General features: G+C 42.2%; 1 long non-coding RNA gene across 1 annotated transcript; it reads left to right on the forward strand.

Moving 5' to 3' along the window:
* The first annotated feature begins 6 nt into the window (after positions 1-6).
* Positions 7-4,122, forward strand: LOC125610790. Its single transcript, XR_007340806.1, has 3 exons — positions 7-1,218; positions 2,647-2,722; positions 3,436-4,122. It is a non-coding gene; the product is annotated as an uncharacterized LOC125610790 (long non-coding RNA).
* Positions 4,123-8,065: the final 3,943 nt, after the last annotated feature.

The raw sequence follows: 8,065 nt of genomic DNA on the forward strand, positions 1-8,065 counted from the left end.
CTGGGACCGCGGCCTCCTCGCCCTCCCGGCTCGTGTTCCTGCCGGGAGGACCGGCGCGGGGCCCGGCTGGACGCTGCCCTTCGCGGCACTGGCCGGGCTGCCGGAGCAGCGGGCGACGTCCGGGACCGACCGCGGGGTGCTGGACAACTTTGGATATTGAAGGTTGACTTCGTGGACTGCCCTGGTGAAATGACCAGGAGCAGGCCTGGCGTTCTGTAGCACTAAAGATCGTAGAAAGGAAAAGTGTTTATATACAAAATGCAGATGAGCCCCTAACGTCATGTTTAGTAGATTCGAAGACGAACTGTTAAAAGGGAATGACATAAAAATTTTAATCCAAATCAGAAAAGGAACTCCTCAGCGCACTAGGAAGATGAGATTATTTGAGAGGGCGTGTGTGCTGTACCTATGGCTATTGCTAATTCTGTGGTTAAAATGATTCTAATGGAAACGTTTGGTGATTAAGAGAATGGGCTTGCTTTAGAAATACGTCTAGCCTCAATTTCCTAAGCCATAAATTTTATAGCATAGTGCCTGGTTCAGTAAATGGTAGCTTACTCTTATTGTTGTTGTTTTATTATCTGTGCAGTATGGCAGCCCTTAGGAGGGCTCCCCAGAGGTGATAAACTGAGGCGCTTTACAGGATGATACGCAGATAAATTACTAAGATGAAAAGGAGGACTGGGCACTTAGCCTGTCTCCTCAACAACTTATAGAGTTGTCTTATGTAGATGATTTGACCACAGACTTAATATGCTATCTGATTTCTATGGCCAAAGCCAATGTCCTGAGGTTAGCCAGTATTGCCCAAAGGCACCAGGAGCAACTTGTTTTGCCTGAATAAAAAAGGACTTTGAAGATATTATCCTTTTGGTAGCTTAAAAGATACACCAAGAAAAATAATTATTACAGTGAAATCCAAATGAAACATGAGAATTATTTTTTTGTTTTGTTACACCTGATTTATTCCCTATGGTAAATATTACACATAATAAGCATTATGTCTTATACAACACAGGTCAAGAAACCATCTGGGATGTGGCAAGGTAGTAGAGCTTCCACCTGTCATGCTGGGGTGCCTGGATTCAATCCCCAGCACCTTAAAAAAACCTGAAGATAGAATGCAGGGCTCTATAGAGGACCCCGTGGGTTGCCACAAGGAAGGAAAACCCCAGATCCAAGTGATAACCCCTCCTACTCAACACTTTAATGCAATAGGTATTTCTTGAATTTGGTCCTTAGTAAACAGTAATTATTGTTGTTTGCAGTACCCAGTACATGCTAGCACACAGTAGGCAAGCACTTTGCACTCTAGTTCCAAGCTACAGCTGTATTCCTTTTTTTTTTTTTTTTTTTTTTTTGGTACCAGGGATTAAATTCAAGGACACTCAACCACTGAGCCACAACCCCAGCACTTTTTTGTATTTTACTTAGAGACAGGGTCTCACTGAGTTGCTTAGGGCCTTGCTTTTTGCTGAGGCTGGCTTTGAATTTATAATCCTCCTGCCTCAGCCTCCTGAGCCACTGGGATTACAGGTGTATGCCACCAGCCCCGGCCTAGGATTACTCTTGAGTAGCAGATTCCAGGCCCTGACCCAATGCGCCTGGCAGCAGTGATTCTTTTTTTTTTTTAAGAGAGAGAGAGAATTTTTTTAATATTCATTTTTTAGTTTTCGGCGGACACAACATCTTTGTTTGTATGTGGTGCTGAGGATTGAACCCGGGCTGCACGCATGCCAGGCGAGCGACCGCGCTACTGCTTGAGCCACATCCCCAGCCCGCAACAGTGATTCTTGGTGCCAGTACCGAGTGCTGTTCTTTACTAGTCTGTCTTCCTGCCACTCCATTAGTAGAGAAGGGTTTTGTTATTGTTGTTGGTCTCCCCTTCAATTTCCCTTAGAAATTTAGCCTTTTAGAAGACAAAAAAAAAAAAAAGAAGAAGAAGAGAGGACTATAGCAGCAGTAATTGACCCAACTTCAACAGTGAATAAGTATTTGTGGGGTAACAAAGTGATAGATAGAATACAGGGCTCTATAGAGTGTGACAGGCCTGGGTTTGTGCTGTATCTCCTTTTTTTTTTCAGGTGTACTGTACTACTCCTGGGCTCCAGGGGGCGAATCTAGAATTCCTTGAGTAATTCAAGAGCATTAGCCCCAGTAGTCAGATCCTTGGAATCTATGATTCTTTGTTTTCTGTTAAAATACACACACACACACACAAAAAAAAAAAAAAAAACCTGCTGCAGAATGCTAATTCTCAGATGATTGAAGTTGCTTAGAAAAGAGGAGGAGGGGGAAAGCCAACATTAGCACAGGTTGTGACAAGTTAAAAATACTCACAATACCCTGGGTTCCCAGTTAGTAACTTGAGAATGTAGTTATTTTAATTGAGTTACCAAATATAGCTTCACCTTCCTAAATCTCACTAGCTACACTACATTCATTTGGGGGAACATTGAGGAATGCTTTCTGCTTCCCTTTTTAACTGTGTACTTGAGTATTTTTCCCAGAACAATTTTCTGATGTTAGTTTTTTTGTTCAGATAAATGGTATATCCTCTGGCCCCCATCAGTGGGGGGTTGAACCCAGAGGCAATCTACCACTGTACCACATCCCCAGCACCTTTTATTTTCTGTCTTGAAACAGGGCCTCCTGTATTGCCAAGACCAGCCTCAAACGTGTGATTCTCCTGCCTCAGCCTCCCAAGGGGCTAGGATGACAGGTGAGCTCCCCTGCACCAGCCTATCCTGGCATATTCATGGGTTTTTCCTGCCCTTAGTACTCAATTCCTAAGCTGCCTTTACTCACTTCCATTTTCAAAAAATGAGAAAAAAGTGAAACTTCCTCAAAATCATACTGTCTTCAACTTTTACTGCCTTGACAACTGGACCAATATGTGTGTGAATGATTTTGTCAATTTCTAGACTTTGTATTGTCAGGTTTTCACAGAGGAATGTAAACTGCTATGAACAGAGAAATCAATTGAATTTCTTTAAAAATATATTTATTTTTTTGTTGTAGTCAGACACAAAACCTTCTTTTTAATCAATTTATGTGGTGCTGAGGATTGAACCTAGGGCCTCACACATGCTAGGCAAGCACTGAGCCACAACCCCAGCCCCATCAATTGAATTTCTTGTTATGGTTCCTACTGGTAGAATATAAGGATTACAGCAAGTGCAGATTAAAGTCTTAGAGTATCTCATTTACATATATAAATGCAATGAATTAAGAGATTACTATGACATTCCTTAAAGAAAAAGATTAAGAGCATTATTATAAGCCACACTTTAAGGAGACCCAGAATCAAAAAAAATTTCAGGGTTTGTAATAGGAGAAAAGGCACAATGGTTTCTTTCTTTCTTTTCTTTCTTTTCTTTCTTTTTTTTTTTTTTAAAGAGAGAGAGAGAGAATTTTTTAATATTTATTTTTTAGTTTTCAGCAGACGCATCATTTTTGTATGTGGTGCTGAGGATTGAACCCGGGCCGCACGCATGCCAGAGGAGCGCACTACTGCTTGAGCCACATCCCCAGCCCCCACAATGGTTTCTGACTCCAAATGCTGGCTTATATATTCCTGAGTGTTCCTACAGAAATTTTTTTTTTTTAAATGGCGATAGGGACAGGAAGGTCAACTTCCAACTCCACTAGAGGCAGAGAGAAAGACAAATCCTTCCATTTGGCTGCCCCCCACTTCTAGCATGCTAAGAAGACTCAGTGCTCCTGGAGACTCGGGCCAGGTGGCTTGCCAGCCAGGGTTCAAGCTCTGGGAGGTCTACACCCAAATGTAGCCAGCACCTGTGTTCTGGGTCTTTGGTTCAGATTTGGGTGCTCCCTGGGGATGAATGAGACCAGAGTTACCTGCCTGCACAGCAAGACTTCATCTGGCTCTCCCTTTCACAATGAGAAAGACAACAGCCAGCACACAAAACAACAATGTAATCCCCCACACCCCCACACACACTGTGCCACTAGAGAAGCTCAACCTCTTTCACAGGTGGTGGTGTAGCAGGGTAGAACAGTTTGATTACTTTTTCCAGTGTCTGCTGTTAATACATGAGGCACATCTGTCCTGAGAAGGGATAAATGACTCTTATGGAGAAAATAAATCCTGGAAACTTTCCTCTTTTTCTTTCGTGCTGGGGATCAAAATCAGGTCCTGGGCTGGGGTTGGGGCTCATAGTAGAATGCTTGCCTCGCATGCATGAGACCCTGGGTTTGATCTCCAGCACCACATAAAATAACAACAAATAAAAATAAAGATATTATGTCCATCTACAACTAAAAAAAATATTTTAAAAAAATCAGGTCCTACCACAAAGTCACATCCCTAACCTGCCTGCCCACTTCAAGTTCTATGTTGGGGTGCTTAAATACACTTATGTAAAATAGGGAACAAAAAAAGGAATATATACACATATGTGTGTTTGTGTGTGTGTATGTATGTATGTATGTGTGTGTGTGTGTATATATATATATATTTTCTCCCCCAGTAGGAATTGAACCCAGGGTCACTCTTCCAATAAGCAACACCCCCAGCCCTTATTATTTTTTATTTTGAGACAGTGTCTTACTAAGTTGTTTAGGGTCTCATTAAGTTACTGAGGCTAGCCTTGAACTTGTGATCCTCCTGCCTCAGTCTTCTGAGTCACTGGGATTAAAGGGGTGTACCACCAGACCCAGCTAGAAAAAATAAATTTTAAGAAATGCCAAAAAGTAAAAAGGTAATAGCTTTTTTTAATATTTATTTTTTGAGTTATAGTTGGACACAATACCTTTATCTTATTTATTTATTTATTTTCATGTCCTGCTGAGGATCAAACCCAGGGCCTAGCAAATGTTAGGCAAACGCTCTACCGCTGAACCACAACCCCAGCCCTGAAAAAGGTAATAGCTTTTAAAATGATCTTAGTCACTCCTTTTCCTATTTGTCTAAACTGAAATTCAAACACCAAAATTAAACAGTTTAAATGTTTAATTAAATAGTACCATTTTTGTTGAATCACATGTTAAGTTATACATTCCTATAAACAAGTTACCCAGAGAACATTTTCATGATTTTAGAAGATGTGAACTGGGCTGGGGATGTGGCTCAAGCGGTAGCGCGCTCGCCTGGCATGCATGCGGCCTGGGTTCCATCTTCAGCACCACATACAAACAAAGATGTTGTGTCCGCTGGGAAAAAAAAAAAACTAAACAATATATATTAAAATTCTCTCTCTCTAAAAAAATAAAAATAAAATAAAACTTAAAAAAAAGTTAAAAAAAAGATGTGAACTTGTAGAATTTTCATGATTAAAGTTTAATCTATAAACAAAGGCATTGCCCACAAACTACTGCTTATTTGGCAGTTTAAAATCTTCCTCACAAACAATAGAATTTGCACCACATGAAACTGTTGTATGATCTCACAGGAATTTAAATCACTTTAATAAATACAGTTTGCTTATAAATTTCTCTATAATTTATACAGCTTGAATATATTGGTGGTATTGTCACACTATAATGAATGAATTTCTCACATTCTCATTTTGAACTCATGGAACTGACAGGAAAAAGAGGAATTAAATAGCATGCCTGGGTTGGTAGGCTATTCAGAATTCCAAACACAGCTGATAGGTCTAAATCTGTGCCTTTCTATTCTAACCACATGCCTTTACTGACTTCCATACATACATGGTTTCAAGCATTTGCCTGTTAGGTGTCAGATCCTGGAAATCAAGAAATATGCTTTTTCTTCCTCAAGAACTGATTCTTTAGCCAGGCACAGTGGCATACGCCTGCAATCCCAGCAATTCCAAGGCTGAGACAGGAGGCCAGCCTCAGCAACAGTGAGGCTCCAAGCAATTTAGCAACTTAGCAAGACCCTGTCTTTAAAAAAAAAAAAAAAAAGGATATGGCTCAGTGATAAACTGAACATGGTTTAAATCCTCAAATTCTTCCCTCATTCCATCCCCCCCCCACCCCCACTGGAGATTGAACCCAAATCTTGGCACATTATAGGAAAAGGCTTTACCACTCAGCTGCACCCCCAGCCCTTTATATTTTACTTTGAGAGAGGATCCTTCTAATTTGCCCAGGCTGGCCTCAAACTGACCCTTCCCAAGTAGCTGGAATTACAGGTGTGCACCACTACACCCTGCCCCATCCCTGAATTTTTAATTTTATTTTGAACTTGTATTCTTTTTTTTTAATTGCAGCTTTATTTTATTTATTTATTTTTATTTTTTGGAATACAACTTTTCATTTCTCTGGTTGTATACAAATGAACATGTATTCTTTAATACACAGGTAATGTATATTTAGTATAGAAAGACAAATTGCAGCCAAGCAAGAATATAACAAACCTACCTACCTTGAGAAAAAATTACCTTTACAATTTTTTCATTAGTACAAGAACACATATATGGGCTGGGGTTGTGGCTCCGTGGTAGAGTTCTTGCCTAGCACTTATGAGGCACTGGGTTCAATCTTTGGCACAACATAAAAATGAACAAATAAAATAAAGGTATTGTGTTCACCTAGAACTAAAAAAATATATATTTTTTAAAAGAACACAAATAGCAAATTGGATCATACCACAAGTAATCTCATGTTTTTCACAGACACTATAGCATGAACATCTTTCCATTTCAATAAATATCTACATCATTCGTCTTCAAAACTGTATAACCAAATGTTTGAATAAAACTTCAGGTTTAGGAATGTAAAAACAAACAAACAAACAAAAGGAACTGTAACAATTCTCAACCACACATCACTGATTTAATCACTAGACTTATGCAAGGTGGAAGAGCTGACCCAGAGGGACTGTTGTTCTTTTCCCTTCAAACATCCCACTTCCTGGCTGCTGGAAACTGTCACAAATTCTGTGCAAGTTAGCTATTGGCTGGGCTCCTGGGCCCAGGAATGCTGCCCTCAACAGTTATGTGAACAGTCCTTCTATGGGCAACAGGCAGCTGCCAGGGCACCTGAATGGTTTTTCACTTAAGCCTCAGCTTCCAGACCTGACCTGAAATTTAGACCCAGAAGCATTCTTAGGGCAAAGTGACAGAGGTTCCAGAATAGAAGAGAAACCCTAAGGGTCTCATTTCAGAGATGGAATACAGTCTCCTCACTAAGAGGCTGTGCTGACCCAGCAGGCAATTAGGATTGACAGATGGCTCCAGGGTGCCTGGCCTGCCCTGGGGCTCAAGGGGGCCCGCAGCTGCCTTCAGCAGGAATGTGTTCATTAAGGCCCACCAAGCGGGGCTGGGGGCTGGTAAACTACAAAAATCCAAAATTTCCTCTCCAAAACGGAGAACTGGAGGTTGAATAAGGTCCTCTTGAAACCAGGCATGCATACCTTAAACTAAAGAAAAGGTTTCCAAGGGAGGGGTCATCCCCCCCCTTTAGGTTACCGTTCAAAGCGGTACTGTATTTGTGGAAGTGACTAAAATAAGGGAGATCCCTTTCCCCGTCATTGCCCACCACCGCTCAGGTGACCATGAGGCGGTGTTTAAGGCACTTCCCTCATCTGACCTTGATCTGTCTCTGGACCCCTAGGGCGTCCTCGCTGAGGAGGCCCTCCCTTGGGAGGGCGACTCTGGAGCCTAGAGTCTACGGGGAAAATAAAGCTACTCCTCCCGGCTGCCTACAGTTAAGGGCTGCGTTGCAGGGTTTGAAACTGGCAGGAACTCGGTGGAGCACATTCCTGAAATCTGGCCCCGGGTCATTTACAAATGCGCCAAGAAAAAAAAGCCACTTAAAACCCTTAGGCTTGCTGGTGCTTGGTCCTGAGTTGTATAAATCCTATCGTTTTAAATCTGCCCTTTGATGGAGTTAACTAGCGATCCTAAGAACTACTGGAACTCAGGAAAACAAAACAACAAAAGGCTTGGGAACGAAGCCTCCCGGGGACCCGCGGGAAGCGCAGTTACGAATGGGCGCCAGAGGGGTGGCCGCAAATCCGGGCGCCGAGCTCGCCTCCGGGATTTTGCTCGGCAGCCAGGGTGGGTGGTGGGCAGGACCCTGAGGTCAGCAACCCCCGCGCGCGCAAGGCCGCCGCAGGAGGCCAGCACTTGCC

This window comes from Marmota marmota, unplaced genomic scaffold, assembly GCF_001458135.2.
Source record: "Marmota marmota marmota unplaced genomic scaffold, marMar, whole genome shotgun sequence".
Lineage (NCBI taxonomy): Eukaryota > Metazoa > Chordata > Mammalia > Rodentia > Sciuridae > Marmota > Marmota marmota.